The sequence below is a fragment of the Danio rerio genome, chromosome 17, assembly GCF_049306965.1.
Source record: "Danio rerio strain Tuebingen ecotype United States chromosome 17, GRCz12tu, whole genome shotgun sequence".
NCBI classification, from domain to species: domain Eukaryota; kingdom Metazoa; phylum Chordata; class Actinopteri; order Cypriniformes; family Danionidae; genus Danio; species Danio rerio.
This window is the reverse complement of record NC_133192.1, coordinates 19,995,124-20,015,088: the sequence shown is the minus strand read 5'-3', so window position 1 is coordinate 20,015,088 and position 19,965 is coordinate 19,995,124.

The window sequence follows — 19,965 nt, the reverse complement described above, 5'->3', positions numbered from 1 at the left end:
CACAAAGTCGACTGGGGCTGTCAGAACAGAATGAATATTGATGATCTTAAGCATCATGAAAGCAGGATGTTATGCTTGAAATTCATCAGCCCACTTAAAGCACATCAAAGCCACATCGCACGCTGAGGCACTTTGGAACTTTTATGCCAAAGTTTTGGGCTTCTGCTATGTGTTTGACAGATAATCTTTCGAATACAGTCAGGGATGAGTGGACATGTTAAAAAAGCTTAAGCCAGCCCTTAAAGGAATAACTTACCTAAAAACCAAATCCTGCCCGTTTAATGTTTATGTTGTTTTAAGTCTTGGTCTCTCACTTTTTTTTCCTCAAAAGAAACTTCTCTTTTGACTGGACACAAGAAGGGCATCACTGTCGCTCAGTTGGTAGCATGAAAGCCTCACAGCAAAAAGGTCGCTGGTTCAAGTCCCAACTTGGTCAGTTGTCAATTCTGTGTGGAGTTTTCATGTTCTCCCCATGATGGCATGGGTTTTCTCCGGGTGCTCCGGTTTCCCCCACAAGTCCAAAGACATTTGGTATATGTGAATTGAGTATGCTAAATTGTCCGTAGTGCATGTTTGTAAATGAGTGTGTGTGGATGTTTCTCAGTGATGGGTTGCAGCTGGAAGGGCATCCGCTGCGTTAAGCATATGCTGGATGAGTTGGCAGTTCATACCACTATGTCCACCCTAGATTAATAAAGGGACTAAGCTGAAAAGAAAATGAATGAATGAATGAATGGACACAAGAAGTGCTATTTATTGGAAATCACAAAACTAAATGAAAATTGTACATATGAAAAATTAATGTTTCTCTCTATTTGAAGACTCCACAGAGCATACCCTGCACGTAGCTGACACTGTTGTGAGCGTTTATAATTTTGTGTTCTGTGTTGCTCTGCAATAACACCTCTGAAACACTATTAGGCAGCGGGGTTTCTAAACCTAGCCTAACACTATTCATAACCCTATAGCTCTTACCCACTGTGTCAAGATTCTTTGCCAGTGTTTTGGGTTTATGCCCGAAATGTGAGTGATACCACACAAGAAATACCTAAAACTTACAGTCATTCAAGAAAAACAATCATTGAGAATCAAGACTTGTTAAACACTCCTAACATGAGCCTCGATCCCCCAATGTCTCTCTGCTCCACCCACACTCGTCAACAGTTTGGGGGAAAGTTATTTTGTTGAAAACAAAAAGTTTTTGAAAGCAATGAATTACAATTGAGTTACTTCTTAAAACACTAACTAGTTGCAATATTTAGTTACTTTTTTATGGCAAGTAAAGTGTTATGTTACTTTTGAGTTACCTTGGTGTTCCTTTAGTTTTTACCTGGCTGAGGCTTGATCTTTTTCAAAACTTGCAGGTTTTTTTCTTCTTTTTTTTAAAATAGAGGAGCTCTGTAATTAACAACATACTGTACAGTGGTCCCTCGCTATTATGCGGTTCACCTTTCGTGGCCTCACAGTTTCATGGATTTTTTTGTGCAATTTGACAAATTCATTCATTTTCTTGTTGGCTTAGTCCCTTTATTAATCCGGGGTCGCCACAGCGAAATGAATCGCCAACTTATCCAGCAGGTTTTTACGCAGCAGATGCTCTTCCAGTCGCAACCCATCTCTGGGTAACATCTACACACACTCATACACTACCCAATTCACCTGTATCGCATGTCTTTGGACTGTGGGGGAAACCGGAGCACCCGGAGGAAATCCATGCAAACGCAGGGAGAACATGCAAACTCCCCACAGAAACGCCAACTGACCCAGCCGAGGCTCGAACCAGTGACCTTCTTACTGTAAGGGCAACAGCACTACTGCACCACTGCATCGCCAATTTGTCAAGTTAATTTATTTATTTATTCTTTTTACAATGCATTGTGTTCTGCGTCCTGATTGGCTTTAGGTCATTGTCAGTCAATCTCCCCTGTGTCTCCTGCCACACAGCGCCATGCATTTTAGAATTGTAAACATAGATTTATATCAGGGTATGCACACCGGCATCACAAGTTGGTTGCTGTCTGCAGTGCCCAGCAACGACTATACCGTTTGTTCATATTTTTGCCACATCACAGAGGACCACTTTAATAACTTCATTTTAAATAACATGTAAATGTGCACATCTGGTGTGTGTTACTTTAAACTGTCATGTGCGCGGCGCATCCAGTGCGCAACCCCCTTAAGAATGGACTCTGCTTTATGTTTGTGAATCAGTAACTGCAGGAAAAAGAAATTTACGCTGGGTGCCAACATTCTCTGCACAAAAGCTAAAAAGCTTTATGAACCTTTTGTTGACAGAATGTTTGCGCCTAACAACAGATTTGATCTTTGGCCTCATTCTATAATGCTGGACTTATTTTTTTTATGAAGGTTTGAACTTTGAGAGTGTTTAAACAAGAGAGACTCTCTGAGAAAAGTGTATAAAGTGTGTAGTGAGGGGTTTTACAGCCTTAAAACATCTATAATAATTGTAAAAAATAAAGCTGACTGCTTTGCGGATTTCGCCTATCGCAGGTTTTTTAGAACCTAACTCTGCAAATAACGAGGGACTAATATATAACCTTTATTATTTATTTATTTATTACTTCAAGTATTTATTTATTTATTTATTTGTTTATTTAAAAAAACAAACACTAATATAGCATCAAGTTATCTTCTGATACTGTAACTTCCTCACCCCAAAGCTTATATACAGATTAATGAAGGTTTTAAAGAATATGTTTGCTACTTTTGTACATTTTGTCTTATTAGTGAAGTAAAATCACTATCCATTGAGACAATCCCCTTTTCCTTTTCTTCAATGCATTCAAAATAATGAGAATACTTCCATCACAGAAAGGTAAGACTCTGTCTGTTCAGATGAGACAGCATTCTCTCATTGAGTGCATGATCCAGCGTGACTGTTTTAATTTTAATTCTGCAATTTATTTTTTTAAAGCGAATTAATTAAACTAAAAAAATAACTTGCATTATTTAAAAAAAAAAGTTATTCAAATATTATTATTACATTACTTTAATGCATTACTTTACTCATTACTTAGAAAAGTAATATAATTTTTTCGTTACCTCAACATTGCTCGTCAGTTTCACTTCTAACAAAGCTGCAGTCTGATCTTTTGAGTTTGACAAAAGCATCCTTGAGTGGAAGAGTTGATACTGTGTCCTGTGTGCGAGTGAGGTTAAAGGTGCGATCACACTGGACTTTTCTCCTCATAGACTTCCATTCATACGCATGCGCGAGCTTGTGCGACAAGGTGTTCGCTGCATTGCAAAGTTCAAGCTTGGTGAACTCTGAACAGCTAAATTGCATCACTTGACCACATGAGACAATCTAGGATCAAAACATGACCTCTCTGAACAGAAATTCAAAACATGAACCAATCGCTCGCTTTTTTAATGTCTAATTATCTTGTTTAATCAGGCCCCTTTTTGCAGTGCCGTATGACAGAATTTCGCAAACTCAAACTCCAGTGTGACCGCAGCTTAATTGTGTGATTGCAATGGAGGTCAACTGGTAGAAGTTGTGCAGGTAAACCTTACTCACCTGGCCACAAGAAGCACACCAGTGACTGATGTTGGAGGCTTTGGTTTTTAACATACTAGCATCCTCTCGTCCCATACTGGTAACACTGGTTTCAATCTAACTCTAAGTATTACGAGCACTACTAAAGTTGTTGCATTTGTGCCATGGCCTGGATGGGAGTAAAACTTAAATTAGTTAGTCTAATGGTCATTTGTATGAGTTATGTAGGTAAAAAAAAATAGGCTGTGGTATTTAGTGTCTTTGTTTGCATTCTCACCATGCATCGTCCTTGTTTTAATCATTATTTTTAAATTGCTGATTTCTCATTGTTTTAGAGGAAACTTTGAGGCTGTTCAGAGATCATAAAAACTGACTTCATAAGCAAAGCTCAAAGGGCACTTGACCATTAGCTGTCGATCTCTCCTCTACACAAGAAAAATCCCAGAGCACTTTCCACCATGTCAAACCGCCTGACTGACAGCAACATTTGTATTCTATACTGCTGTTAAGGTCTTTTGTTGGCAGTGCAACAGATATGAGAGTAGCCAAACTGCTATGATACAATGATACCACCGTAACTAGAAAACGAGTCCTCTGAGTGTGCCGTTTGTTTGGACTCTTCTCTGTTTTTCCTTCATATTCCCATTTTGCCGCCTGCAAACCTCACTTTCCAGTGTGTTTACTGCAGTCAAACAGATATGGGGTCTATTTCCTCTAATCTAGTCTCCTTGTGACTTTGATAGTGGGTCCGCAGGGGTATGTTTTGCTGTGTTCATGTCCATATTGCTGCAGCATGTACAGATTACAAAATATGCACTCTCCTTGTGTTCAATAGCTTTGAATGCTTAAAGGGATAGTTCACCTATAAATGGAAATTGACATTATTGCTCACATTTGTGTCTGTATGTGCTTTTCACTCTATAGGGATCATAATAAGAGACATTTTCCACAAATCAAGAGGTCTTTTAATATGTCATCCAAATCTTATTTATTCATTCATTCATTTTTCTTTGGGTTAGTCACTTTATTCATAAGGGGTTGTCACAGCGGTTGTAACCGGCAACTTATCTAGCATATATTTTACACAGCGGATGCCTTTCCAGCCACAACACAGTACTGGGAAACACCTATACACACTCATTCACACTCATACACTACGGCCAATTTAGTTTACCCAAATCACATGTCATTGGACTGTCGGGGACACCTGGAGGAAACTCACACCAACTCGGGGAGAACAAGCAAACTCCACACAGAAATGCCAAGTGGTCCACCCAGGACTCAAATGAGCAACCTTCTTCCTGTGAGGTGACAGTGCTAACCACTGAGCCACTGTGTCACCATCAATTCTTATTATAAATTCTTTTTATGAATATATGACAGGTTTTTTGTCTGCCATGTTGAGTTTGAAAATTTGTAATGTCTATTTGTTAGATTTTTTCAGTGAATTGTTTGATCATACTCATAAAATTTTGATAATATGAAAATTGCATTTTTTATTCAAATTGTTTGTGTCCTGAAACGGAAACTTGAAGCCAGGGCAGGGCATATATTAACCCCTCCCTTTTATAAGAAAAACAACCAATAGCATTTTGTTTTTACCACAGCGCAGTGAGATTAGTTGAGATCAAGTGCATCAAATAAAAAGCAAATGACAAGTATCTTGAAGGGTCCAGTACATGGGTGCGGGACAGGTGGGACATAGATAGAATTTGATTGGTCAGAAGATTTAATGAGAAACTAAAGTATGAGGTGATTTCACAAATCATTGATCCATTAAAGCAAAACTGCAAGCTTTGGAGGTTTATATCAGGTTTATATCTCAACAATATCAAAAACTCTTTTATCACATTCTCATTATGGGGTGTTGTGTGTCGGATTTTAAGGAAATAAATTAATTTAATCCATTTTGGAATAAGGCTGTAACATAGAATGTGGAAAAAGTGAAGCATTATAAATACTTTCCGGGTGCACTGTATTTTTAAAACAAACACACTTATACAAACATCTAATAAACTTTATTTTAACTTCACAGGACCTTTAACAGAAGCCTTATGGACTACTATGTGTATTATATCTTGAATAAGTCTGAATGTTCCATTTAAAGCATCTAAAGAAAACTCCTTTCTTTTTGTTTCACAGAAGGAAGTCAGTCAAATTTGGAACAGCGTGAGAGTGAGTAAATTATAACATAATTTTGATTGCAAGAAGTGAACAGCAATTAATGAACGGCAAACTAAATCTGCACAAATTATACTCTCATACACAAAACAGCCCTTTTATCTGATTACCTTTCTTCATACTTTGACAATGACCCCCGGGCGGCTTTCTATGCCATTTAAGCATTACCATGTAGTTTGTGCATTTATTCATCAGGACCTCTCACCTATGATAATGCTAGCTTTGTACACAGGTTGCGTTCGACTGACCTGCGTTTGATCTCCATCCTATTTTCTGATGTCCGTATGTCTAGCTTCTGTTAATGGGGCCATGGTGGTCATTATCAAAATCTAATCCGTTTGGTCGAGGGGACATATGCATAAATAGTGATAAAGAAAGAGGGCAGCTGTCTGTAAAGGTTAGATGGAGATGACTGCAGAGAAAGGCCAATATTGTCTGATAATACGGCGGTAGCACGGCTCTGTAATTATGAGGTGTCGCCCCATGCAGCTGCTTCCGCCCTGGCTGGCACTGGGTGATGACACCAGAGCGAAATATAGCACGGAGGTCTCTCCAAACAGCCCTTGTGTCAAAGGGGTTGACATTTGAATTCTGATGTGCCCAGAGACATTTACATACTGCTCTCATTACCAGACATTTATCTGTGCTTGTGCTTTCAGACAACATACAAAGAGTTCACCCTGACTTCAGTGTTGAAATGGAAAATAGACAGCAGGCATGGATGTTTCATTTGTTGACAGGACAGTAGTGAGTTAACAAAAAGTTTTGGGGGCAAAATGCAAGGTGAATTCATACTAACATTAGCACGCAGGCTAAACTTCACTTAAAAAATCTTACTACTATTTACAATAAGGGTAACACTTTACAATAAGGTTCATTAGTTAATGCATTTACTAACATGAACTAATCATGAACATCACATGTACAGCATTTATTAATCATAATTAAACATTTACTAATGCATTATTAACATCCAAGTCCATGCTTGTTAACATTAGTTAATGCATTAACATGAGCTAACAATGAATTACTGTATTTTCATCAACTAACGTTAGCTAACATGAACAAATACAGTAGTAAATGTATTGTTCATTGTTTGTTCATGTTAGTAAATGCATTAATTAACATTAACTAATGAACCTTATTGTAAAGTGTGACCACAATAAGTTAAAACAACACAATTCTTGAGTTTTTTAGGGGATAACTTAATGATTTTACGTTCAATCCACTTAAATTTGTAAACATGTAATTAGTTCACTTATTTTCTTCATGTTGACCAACACTAATCAGTTATTTGGAATATACAGTAGCATTTTTACAGTGTTAGTTTAGCTAAATGCTAATGTTTGTGATGGTAGGTGTTGAGATTTTTCAGAAATGGTTCATACACATGAAACCTAATGAGTCAAGATAGAAACGAAATTTCGATTTGGAATTTGAAAACAAGCTTTGTAATGTAACTTGTCATTTAATTTTGTTGTTTATTGTAAAGTCTGAATACAAATCTGAACACCCAGGGCTTAATTTGTGCCAGAGCACGCCGGATCCAGATCTGGCACCTCTGTAATCTGATCCGGCACTTCGTTTTATTGATCCCCCACCTCATCCTCAATCCGTGGTTCACTTTCACTTTCTTCCGCAACGCCCCAACCCTCTTCACTTTCGTCCACAACAACTCCCCCGCTTTTCACTTTTGTCCGCGACACCCCTCCGCCATCCAAGGCCCTGCATCATTTGTTTATATGGCAAAACATGTCTTTTCACCAAGAACAGACTTCAAAGGCAGATACGGATTAGATCAGGGCCTGGTTAAAAGTGTTCTGTTAATACTGTACAGCTTGGTTTAAGGAGTGTGGCTCTGTATATATTATTGTATCATTGCATACAGGTGTATTTTAGCTGACTCTATTCCATGACCTAATTTGTTAATGTAAATAGAAAATAACAACGGAAGTAAAACAGATCCTTGGGGAAGCCCCCCAATGCCATGTCAATGCTAACATGAACAGGATGAATTATTATTTTTAACAGAAACACATCGAGTGTGATCAAAAAAAAAAATTCAAACCAATTTAGAGCAGGTTGACTAAAACCTAAAAGCCTAACTCTCTGTTAAATTAGTTTATGATCTACAGAGTCAAAAGCTTTGGACAAATCAATAAATGGAATAGCACTGGACTGTTTACTGTCTAAAGAGGATGTGCAACGCAATCTCACGGCAATTCGTAACTTTTTGATTTAGTGGCTAATTCGTATGAATTCGTACGATCTAGTTCGTACAATTTAGTACGATTTGCTCATCCCCCAATGACGGTTGGGTTTAGGGGTGGGTTTAGGTGCCACGCCTCCTTTTTAAAATCGTACAATTTCGTACGACTGAACTCGTATGAATCCGTATGAATTAGCCACTAAACTGGCAAAACGTAAAAAACTTACGTTTTCTTGTGAGATCAGGCTGGGATGTGATGTCTTAAATCATGTTTTGAAGATGAACAAAGTTCTTAGGGGACCGGACCTTGTAAGTAATTAATGAAAAGGTTTGGGCAAACTAACTCTTTAAGTTTAAAACAGCTGGCCAAAACCAACTTTCTGGAAAAGTTCAGTCTGGATGGGTAAACCCTTCAAACTACCACTGGTCCATGGCAATTGTTTTTGTGTGCTACTAAACAAATATTTTACGTAATTTTATTGGTAATACTTTATTTTGATGGTCAATTTGAGTATTAGTTGACTATCTGTTAATAATGTTCCTTCAACAGACATTTAACTGACTTTAAGACACTTTGCAAGTACATGTCAACTTACTCTAACCCTAACCCCAACCTAACAGTCTACTTATAATCTGAGAACTAGTTGGCATGTAGATGCAATGTAACTTAAATTCAACGACCATCAAAATGAAGTGTGACCCTTTTATCTGTTAAATCTGCTGTGAACTTATTGAAATATTAGCCTAAAATATCAGTGGATACTTTAACTAAATTTGTTGCATTTAAATGGTTCAGCTGAAGATAACTTTTGAGAACTCCTGGTTTATTTGTACAAGTCAATTAACCTTTGCCTGTTTTAAAATGCGTATTTTTCAATCAGTGCTTCCAGAACAGACTAAACTAGAGCTTCGGTTTACGTAACCAGTTCTGCGGGGGCAAGATCACTGGGGTGAAAAGGTCCCTGCGAGAGAAAAGAGAGAGCTGGAGGAGGGTTTGACGTTGAAGTTGAAGCCTGTTCTTTTGTGCAGCCGCTCTTGATCATTTACATCAAGTTGACATTCGGAGAGTTTACTCTGGGGTCTGTAATTGTATTCTTTCTCCAGTTCTGCATTGCCAACCGTGAAAATGGAATCTTATCAACCCTGACCAATTTTTAATGTACAAAATGAATTGGCAGAGGTTCAAAAAAAGGGAGCTACAATTCAAATCAGGTGAATGATACATGTATTTTTTTCCTCTCCGAAATCCTCCTAGCTGTTAGAAGCCCCCCCTTCCCAATCAACCCCCGCTCACCGCTATCAAATTACAATGGATTTATTTTTCTTTCAGGGGAAGGGCAGGAGCCACGAGGGCTGAGGGAGGGTAATAGGAGGTGTTCTAACTGGAGGAAGAGGTTGAATTGCTCAGATTTATTGTAGTCTTAGCGGTGGATGAACTAATTGAATTGATGACCTAAAACAAGGACGAACAGTTTCTATTTTGCTGAGATCACTCTATCAGAAAGATTGAGAGCCATATTTCATTCATCGTAGCATAGGTTAGCACTGGGGTTGAGGTAAAACATTGAGTTACTGATCCAAGGATCCCTTTACTTTTTGATGCTTTAATACTCAGTTCACCTAATTGCAATAAAGGCTAGATCAGGCAAAAATGGATTTGACCTTAATGTGGTTTTCACCACGATGCTTCAAGTTTCCTGGAGAAAAGGTCACCATGGTGTTAACAGTCACACCTCAGCTGGTTGTACCTCCATTTAAGATCCCTAACTAGACAAAGTTTTGATGGTACGAGCAGGATCTTGATAGAATCATGAGATGATCACTATATATCAGTGATTTGAACTTCATATAATTCATCACATTAGCTTTTTCTCTGAAATTATCTTTTTTTTTTTTAGATCCTGGTTAAAATTTCATAGGTGGAGCGAAACGAAAGTTATACATATGTTAAAATCACATCGGTGACAAAGATCATGTAGAAGTGAACAGCATCCTCAGTCACGCTTGTGGTGCTAATCTCTCTTTTTGAAATCAAAATTAGATTTGGAGCAAGGGAACAAACAGGGGGCGAGACTTTGGCGTAATATTTTAATCAAATTGTCATGAATGACTGGATACAATTAGAGAAGCTGTCAATCAGAAACGCAGGGACCCTTTTGTTGCTCATCTGTCAGAGGCTCGGATGCAGACAGGGCATGATGGGCCGGCATCATGATGACCTTTTATGGGACACATATATGAGCTTCTTCCTCCATTTTTTGGTCAGTTCCTTTATTATTCTGAACTTTTTTTTTTCAGGAATAGCTGAACAAGTGCACGGCACCCTGTTAGGCTTATCTTTTCAGGCCTGCGATTGGCTGATGCATCATCAGACGGCAGTGAGGGACAAATCTGCTAATCTTTTTAAATGACATTAGAGCTCATGCAGAGCTGCATAGGCACGTTTGAGAAGGAACACCATCAGAAAAATGACTGCCATGGATGACATGTTCACCCTTATTAAAAGGAACGGCAGCATGCTCTCCGTAACCAACCCCCCATTCCTTTTTTTCCTCTTTTATTGTATTTTGCATGAGCACTTTAAAAACTAAACAAGTGTGAAAACGATCACTTATTAGAGCAATTTAGGCTCGAGAGTCCTTGACAGTGTGAATAAACGGCCTGATTTGGCTTAACAGCAGTAATCTTTGAACATTGGGGTGTCTGCGCATGGTGAGATAATCAATTTCTGACACACCTAAAGAAAACAAGCATTTTCTTTCCTTAATTGGGCTATTATAAGTGCATGAGGCATAGACAAACGAGAAAAGCATTTTTTCATCACTGACTTTTGGGAGGAATGTGTTTGTTTCCCTTCAGTTCCTTTGCTTTTTCTACTTCAGTAGAAGAAAACATTTTTTGTTGTTTGCTTTTTGGGGGGGAATTGCATTGGGAAAAACAACAGACCACAACACAATTGCTCCGCTACTAAAGTCGCTATTCAGTTGCTAACACAGACGCAAACACTGCTATACAGTGCATCCGGAAAGTATTCAAAGCGATTCACTTTTCGGCTTTATTCTATGTTACAGCCTTATTCCAAAATGGACAAAATCATTTAATTCCTCAAAATTCTACACACAATACCCCATAATGGCCATGTGAAAAAAGATATTTTTTTAATTGTTGCAAATTTATTACAAATAAAAGCTTTAAAAAAAAACGCATGTACATTAGTATTCACAGTCTTTGCAGTAAAGCTTTAAGTTGAGCTCAGGTACATTCTTTTTCCGCTGATCAATCTTGAGATGTTTCAGCACCCTTAATTATAATTCACCTGTGGTAAATTCAGTTGATTACACATGATTTGAAAAGGCATACAGTCTATGTAAGGTCTTAGGGTTGACAGTGCATGTCAAAGCACAAACCAAGCAAGAAGACAGAGGAATTGTCTGTAGACCTCAAAATCAAGATTGTCTTGAGGCACAAGGCTGGGTTAGAGGGTTACAGAAACATTTTTGCTGCTCTGAAAGTTCCAATGAGCACAGTGGCCTCCAGTCAGGGAGGTAATCAATAAACCAATGGTCACTCTGTCTGAGCTCCAGCGTTGTTATTTGGAAAGAAGAAAACCTTACAGAAGGAAAACCATCTGTGCAGCAATCCACCAATCAGGTCTGTATGGTAAAGTGGCCAGATGGAAGCCACTCCCCGCCTGAAATTTGTCAAAAGGCATCTGAAGGACTCAGATAATAAGAAGCAAAATTCTCTGGTCTGATGAGACAAAAATTTAACTCTTTGGAGGGACTGCCAGGCGTTACGTTTGGAGAAAACAAATCAGCAAGAACTGGAAGACTAGTCAGGATAGAGGGAAAGATGAATGCAGCAATGTACAGAGACATCCTGAACAAAAACCTGCGTCAGAGTGCTCTTGACCTCAGACTGGGGCGACGGTCCAGCGGGACAATGACCCAAAGCACACCACCAAAATATCAAAGTAGTGGCTTCACAACAACTCAGTGAATATCATTAAGTGGCCCAGCCAGAGCCCAGACCAATATCTTATTGAACATCTTTGGAGTGATCTGAAAATGGCTGTACACTGTCGCTTCCCACCCAACCTGATAGAGCTTGAAAGGTACTGCAAAAAGGAATGGGCAAAAATTCCCTAAGACAGGTGTGCCAAGCTTGTGGCATCATATTAAAAAAGACTTGAGGCTGTATTTGCTACCAATGGTGCATCAACAAAGTATTGAGCAAAGGTTGTGAATACTCAGGTGCGTGTGATTTTTTTTTTTTTTAGCTTTTTTTTTCAATAAAATTGTAACAATTTCAAAAAAAAATTTTTTTCAACTGGTCATTATGGGGTATTGTGTGTAGATTTCTGAGAAAATAAATGAATTTAATCCATTTTGGAATAAGGCTGTAACTAAAAAAAACTTTCCGGATGCATTGTACATGTACATACTGTGTGTGTGTTGTGCACTAAACTACGGTTCATTCCCCTGAGTCTAGCACTAATAATATGTGTCATTTTCTATGAGTCGGTATATGTTCATGACTGATATGTTAACAGCCTAGCCTGTAATCTCCAATAATTATGTAACGGTGAAGTGAATTAATTTGTTTAAAAATTAATGATTGATTTGATATACTGCCTTGGAGACCAAAAGTGCATGCAATCATGCATATGTATTTAACAATCGGGGACATGGTTCTACACCTGGAGCAATTATAATGTAATTCCATACATGATGTGCTGCTGCCGGAACCATCCGCTGGTGTGATTGACTGATCACGTGACATCATACAGAATATTCTGCTGTCAGTCAAAGTGTCTACCTATGATGATACTGCCAAACCAAATCCTTAGCAATGTTTTACTCTTAGTAGGTATTCTTTTGTTTTTTTTTTGTTTTTTATGTTTTCCTGCACCTACTTTTACTATGACACTCAGTCCTGTCTGTCTGTCTATCTACCTTGATGTCAAAACGTTGTAAAAGAACAAAAAATAATCATGTCAAAAATGCTAATCGATTTGATGTCAATTTACAGTTTTGATATCAAAACAACATTAAATTGACATCTAACACTGGCATTAAAAATACTTCATTAATCAATTACAGGTTTTTTTTTTATCATGTTTTGCCGTGTTTTAATTCGTAATTGAACATTTCAGATGAACAACATCTGAAGAATCTCTTTTATTATGATGTGTCATTATTTTTGTGATCAAAAAGGACTCAATGTGTGGATATCAAATGGACATCAAGGTTTTGACATCAAATCAGTTCGCATTGTTGATCTTTCTTTCTTTCTTTCTTTCTTTTTGTATACTTTATCTGCATGAGAATCTAAACATTTGACTAACTCTATATCAGTATTGTGTAAGTTACTTTAAAAAAGTAATCAGATTATTAAATACTTTACCATAAAGTTACTTTAAAACATATAAAATATATCTATAACAATACAAAATCAACTGCAGCTCTTTCAGTAATTTAATGTTCACTTAAAAATATTGACATAAAAAAAACTTAAGGAGTTTTCCCAAAACATAAAATTCTCTCATCATTCACTTGTTCCAAACCTGTTTTTTGTTTTTTTTAACACAAAAAAAGACATTTAGAAGAAATACTGGATATTATTGACATCCATAGCATAAAACGCACTGCAGTGTTTGGGTGTTTGTCTGAGGTAAATAGTCTACCAAAATGTGTATTTTCCAAAGTATGAAACTGATCGGTTAGTTCTTGTGACGTGACACGCGGTTTTCAAATGGGTATGCCAAATGCGAGCGCACGCAATATGCGCTCCCAATATGTGCGATGTGTGAATGACCCCATAAGCAGCTACGCTTCTCTTCACATTCCTTCACTCCCGATCCTGCACAAAAATCCAGTTTAGGCTAAGTTGGGCTCTGTGTTTTTGGGCGCCGGTGTCCTCCTTGGTGATGAGTATTGTCATAGAATGCTTTCTGTTCAAGTCCTTGTCAAGTTAAAAGTAGTTGAAAGTTCTTTAGAGACTGGACATAGACTGAATTTCACAGTAATATTTTTTTGTTTTTACACTGTATTTCCACTTGAAGAAGCAACCGCTCTCAACAGCAACCTTCAGCTCGCGTTCTCCAGCAATTTAAAAGTACATGCTTATTAACTAAAGTTGCAGCAGAAAACATGATTTAAAAGAAGCAGTTTTTTCTTCTAAAAACTATAACTGTAACATAAGTAATGCATTTACACTGAACTTAGTAATTGTAATCAAATTACACAAATGTAAAATGTAGTTTGTTACATTACTGCGTCCATCAAAAATGTAATTAGAATACAGTAACGCGCTACTGTGGAACGTTTTACATCCAACTCTGCTCTTTATGTATCATTCTATACTGTAAGTATATCCATAGTGTATGGCAATATGCATATTCATCTAACTATATCCAAATATAACTGTATCTGTTCGCCTTTCTCTCTGTTTTCAGTCACCAATTTGCCTCGCGTTCAGTTTGTTTGATTTCTCTTCATTCTCGGTCTCATTCATCTACATCAAGGCCTTCTTTCAGTTTGGAGATTGAACTGCAGCCAACCTTTACCACTTAATCAGGGGGTTAATACCACACTCAGCGACGGCGCTGTGTTGGACATATTGAGATGTCAACCCATTTACAAAGTGTGCATAGGAAATTACAGAGGTCCTGTGTCATTTACACTCCATCTGCCCCCTGATGCTATAAAACCCAAGAAGGGTGGAATCTAGGAGGCAGAAAAGAAGGTGTTCATCAAACCAACAGCCCACCGTTCTTGAAATGGCCGGCGCCCTCGCGTTTCCCCCCCTCGACTTTCTTCCTCCGCTCCCCATCTTCCGGATCACAGCCGGTCCTGTGAAATATAACTTGTGGTGTCGGCGACCCGCGCACGCGCTTCAGCAATATGCTCTCACTCAATCAGATTTGCATAAGTAAGCTCTCAGCAGGCCTGCTCCACTGCCCAGGTGCAGGCCTATTTGCATATAGAACTGTGAGAGGCTCCCTAGAGTCACTTTAGACTCCAGTGGCTGCTGAGTGAGCTTACGGGCCGCGGCACTGGAGATGAAATTTGAATTAAAAACCTTGGCCGTGCTGTTTTTTTTTTCTTGTGCAAAGGGGGGAAATGGGGCCGGTGAGGAGGCACATAGGCATTGAGCTCGGAGACAGATAGATGGGCCGGGATGGGGGGTGTAGATGGATGACTGGACAGAGGAAGCTGGATAGGCTGCTCTGAAAGGCACGGTGAATCTTAACGTGGTGGGATTTTTGACTTATGTGTTTGCCATGAGCTCGCTTGTCATTCATATTGTATGTCCCGCCGGCAGTGACTTTATGAAGTCATAGTGTGCGTATGTTTTGTAATGTAATTTAAGGGTACCTTCTGTGGGATACCAATATAAGTGCTATTATAATGCATTTCTTCTAAGCACAGGTACACTTTGGTTTGAGAGAGGAGCCGGATTTTGGAAATTACACACTAACAGTTGTTTATAATTGTTTATTTTAACTATTGACACTGCATACAGTAGCAGTGCTGCTAGCATGAACACAATGTGTTTTGTAAAATGGCATATGTGAAGGATATGGTGTAGAATAAGTACACAAAAGAAAGCAGTCTAACAATTGTTGTTATGTTTTGCACTACCCTCCTTTTGTTTCAATAAGGTTGGTACTGCATAATGTGGAGGTTAAAATGTATGACCTTCAAATAACTCCACATCTAGACTGATTGCTGGAACTATTGTGTGTGTACAAGCATATCAGTTTAATGCTTAATCATTCAGAAGTTACTTTAAGGCCCAATCGCAATTCAATTGTTGTACCCCTACCCCTTTCCCTTGTCCCTGGAAACATTGTGAATGGAAAGGGCTTCAAAATGTACCCCTAAGAGATGGGACAGCACTAAAACACCTGCACACATCCTATGTCATCACAATCTCCAGCTTCATATGAGATTGATGATTGCGACTGCTGTAGTTATTCCAGTTGCGTTTTTTTTTTTTTTTTTGGTATTTATTTTCTTCAGGAAATTACCGAAGGCAACGATATCGTGTTATCATAATGATATAATGTGGGAATAAGATCATAACTGTACTTTGCATTTACATAGTGTCCATATTAATCTATGTAAACACACCAAAAACAACATTAACAATATACCAGACACAGTTTAAAGCTCATTCACAGCCACTAGACTTTTCTGACAGGGTATTTGAGCGTCATTAAGTGTCAGAATGTTGTAGGACTGCTATACCGATGTTATGATTATAGATTATTTTTTATTAACGTTTTTTTTGAAGCATGACAATAAAACACGGTTATGAATGTATTAAAACATGTGCTTGTTTGTTGTAAAAAAAAAATGTAATAATGACAACAACAAAAAAAAAAAACTTATTCTGGGAAATTTTCTTATGCTTTGGTTTCAAGTGTAGTCCTGAAAAATCTTCATTTTAAGGGCTATCTACCCCTTCCCCTTAGCTCTACGCCTTCAGGCTAAAGAGAATTGGGACACCCCTACCCCTCATTTTGCGCGTTGTCGTATAGGGGTAGGGGTGTCCCAATTCTCTTTAGCCTGAAGGCGTAGGGCTAAGGGGAAGGGGTAGATAGCCCTTAAAATGAAGATTTTTTAGGACTACACTTGAAACCAAAGCATAAGAATTGGGAATGGGCCTAAGATTATAAAATTAAATGGTGATAAGAAGCCTAGAGCAAATAAAAAGAGGAGAATGTATCGTGAGTAAAGACATGTGAATGGATGTTTTGAATTTTAGCCTGATCATCATTTATCAGAATTAATATTTGTTTGTCCATTTCTAGGGAATTCAAGCGGGACAATGTGAGTACTAGGGGTGTGTGGAATAGTTCACCTAAACGTGAAAAATACCTAAATATAAACCAAATTATAATTGTCCAAATTTGACATGTGTTATGTTTAAAACTGTTGAAAATGTTAACTACATAACAGCTACATAACAGCTTTTTGAGGGACCGAAAATACCAATTTTTAAAAACAGAACTTAAAGATCAAGTTTTTGGATCATATATTTAACTCGTTTTTGCATTGTTGTATGCATTGAAATATACAGTTGAAGGCAAAATGATTAGTCTTCCAGTGGAATGCTAATACTTTTTCACATATCTCCCAAGTTCTGTCTAACCGATAGATGTGCTTTTCAACACATTTTAAAACCTAATAGTTTTCATAACTAATTTCCTTAATTGTCCTTACTGTTAACTTGGGAATACAGTCCACAGCCCAAAGACATGCACTAAAGGTGAATTGAATAAACTAGATTAGCCGTATGTTTGTGAGTGAGTGTGTATGGGTTTTTCCCAGTACTGGGTTGCGGCTGGAAGCGGATCTGCTGTGTAAGTAGGCAGATCATTCCGCTGTGGCGAACTCTGATAAATGAAGGGAATAAGCTGAAGGAAAGGAATAAATATAGGAATAATAATAACAATAATATCCATTTGCCTTCATATACCTTCTTTTATTTAGGAAATCATGATATTTGTGGGTTGCTGGCATTGGTAAGTTTGACAACTCCTGTCATATATTGTCATACAATTATATATATATATATATATATATATATATATATATATATATATATATATATATATATATATATATATATATATATATATATATATATATATATATATATATAATATTTATATAAATATATATATATATATATATATATATATATATATATATATATATATATATATATATATATAATATTTATATAAATATATAAATATATATATATATATATATATATATATATATATATATATATATATATAATATTTATATATATATATATATATATATATATATATATATATATATATATATATATATATTTTTTTTTTTTTTTTTTGTAAATTTCTCAAACATATTTAATGTAATTAAGTTTTTTTTCCTTATATTTTTATGTCTCCATAGTCTTCCACATTGCATACAATTTACTTATGCATCTTGGATTGACATGGCCTGTATGGATTCTATGAGTTTCATGCACAGTGTATTCAAACAGAACATGAAAGGGTTGATGGAAAATGTGCATACACCTCAAGCTTTTCTTCTTCCTCTTCTTCTTTTTTGTGCTTGACATGATTGTCAAATACAGTATGGACTATATTCAAACTGAACACGAAAAGCTTGATGGAAAATGCTGCATCCACACCGCAGCCTTTTTATTTCGCATGTATCAAAATTGCAAACGTCCAGTCCAGTCGGCCCTTATCTGAGCGAACAGATACCATCACAAAACAGGCCTGTAATGGCCACATGCTCCATTTGATAATCCAAAAGCCTTGTCCAGAGATAGGATTTTTTTATTTTATATTTTCCCGGGCCCAGACTGGGGGCTTATGGTCTGGAGAGAGCAAGTGAATTACCTATACAAAGGAAATGCATTTTGGTCCCTGCGCTCCTCAGACTGGGTTAACATTATGGCTTCCATTCTGCCCTCTTGCCTTGTTTTTGATTGATACTTTTCAATTACAGTCTCCTCAACCTTCCCCCTTCCAGCCAACATTCAAAATGCTTTTTCTCCCTCACGTCTGTGATAACTTCAAACATTTAGGGGGTTACAGGAGCACCAGTAACCCTGTTTAGCTGGTGCTGTAAATTGGTTCCATGTTCAACATAATAGCAGTGACAGGGTTTTGCTAGGGAAATCAGTCCAGCAAAGGGACATGCCAACGATAAGACATCCAGCTTTGAAATTCTATTTCTTGGTATCAGAATTAAATCTGGACGTTATATTTCTTTGCCAGCAAGGCACTCTGTAGTTGCCTCCCGTTGATGCTATTTGATCATTGGTTGACAACTAATGTTAACCCAGCCCGTCCTGTCCCTTCTGTTCACTTTCTTTTTTTGGTGAAGAGATTTGCTTTTCTGCAATATTTGATCAAAATATTTGTTTGTTTTATAAACTTTTGTCTCTTCTCATTTCTAATGAAAGTGGAACAACTTTTAGCGATGCTTTGAAAAACCTTTCATAAAACTTTTCACTTCCATAAAGGTAATATTCAAGAAATAATAAGAATAAAACAACAGAGGCTAATAAAATACTGATGTTGAAGTAAATTATATTTAAAAATTTTAATTCATTTGAAGAAAAATTTAAATCAAAGTTTAATCAATAAAATCTTTATACCGGAGCTGCTAATATTTGTTCTCTTCTCATTTTTAGTGTAAAATCGCTGACATGAAAATCAAAGGATAAATAAATGATGTTTTAAAATTTTTGATTGAAAATAATTTAAAACATTTTGCAAAGTTTATTAAATGAAATATTTGTACTGAAGCAACAAACTGTTTCTTTTCTTCTTAAATATAGTGGATTTAAAACAAATTTTGAAATAGCTTTAAAAAAACCTTAACCTGGAGCTTTTTTACCATCTGTTACAATCGAGATGTGCAGAAGAGCATCTCTGAATGCACAATGCGTCCAACCTTGTGGCGGATGGGCTAAAGCAGCAGAAGACCACACCGGGTGCCACTCCTGTCAGCTAGAAACAGGAGCTGAGGTTACAATTCACACAGGCTCACCAAAATTGGACAACTGGAAGATTGGAGAAACGTTGCCCTGTCTGATGAGTCTCGATTTCTGTTGTGACATTCGGATGGCAGGGTCAGAATTTGACATCAACAACATGAAAGCATGGATCCATCCTGCCTTGTATCCACGGTTCAGGCTGCTGGTGGTGGTGTAATGGTGTAGGGGATAATTTCTGGACACACTTTTGGGCCCATTAGTACCAAATGAGCATTGTGTCAATGCCACAACCTACCTAAGTAACGTTGCTGACCATGTCCATTATTTTATGACCAATGTGTACCCATCTTCTGATGGCTACTTTCAGCTGGATAACGCCCATGTCATAAGTGCAAATCATCTCAGACTGGTTTAATGAACATGACAATGTGTTCACTGTATTCATATTGCCTCCACAGTCACCAGATCTCAATCCAATAGAGCACCTTTGGCATGTGGTGGAATGGGAGATTGACATCATGGATGTGCAGCAGAC